Raw genomic sequence first — 372 nt, 5'->3', positions numbered from 1 at the left:
TCAGCCCCCCGGCCCAGGCCAGCCAGCGCTGGCCCCCAGGCCGGGTAGGTCCAAGTTGGACGGGCATCGATCGCCACCCCGACAAGGGCATCGATTTCTGCACGGAAAAATTAATAGATCTTCTCTTAGCTCCTTGGACGCGGGAGCGGCCGGCGGGTGAAGCTGGGACCCGTCGGTCTTAGGAGGCCGCACACCTGGAAAGCCCCTGGATCCCCAGCACCCAGGGCGTCACAGGGCATGTCCCAGCCCTCACATCCTGTCGGCCTTCGTGGCCTCAAGAGCCAAGAAAAGGAGGAGGATGAGAGAGACGCGGGGGAGGGGGGGGGGTGCAGGGAAGTGCTCCCGGGAAAGAGCAGCGCGCAGCTCTCTTCT

Source organism: Myotis brandtii, unplaced genomic scaffold, assembly GCF_000412655.1.
Source record: "Myotis brandtii unplaced genomic scaffold, ASM41265v1 scaffold250, whole genome shotgun sequence".
Classification (NCBI taxonomy): domain Eukaryota; kingdom Metazoa; phylum Chordata; class Mammalia; order Chiroptera; family Vespertilionidae; genus Myotis; species Myotis brandtii.
The sequence above is the reverse complement of the archived record's forward strand: the minus strand, read 5'-3'. Positions refer to the sequence as shown.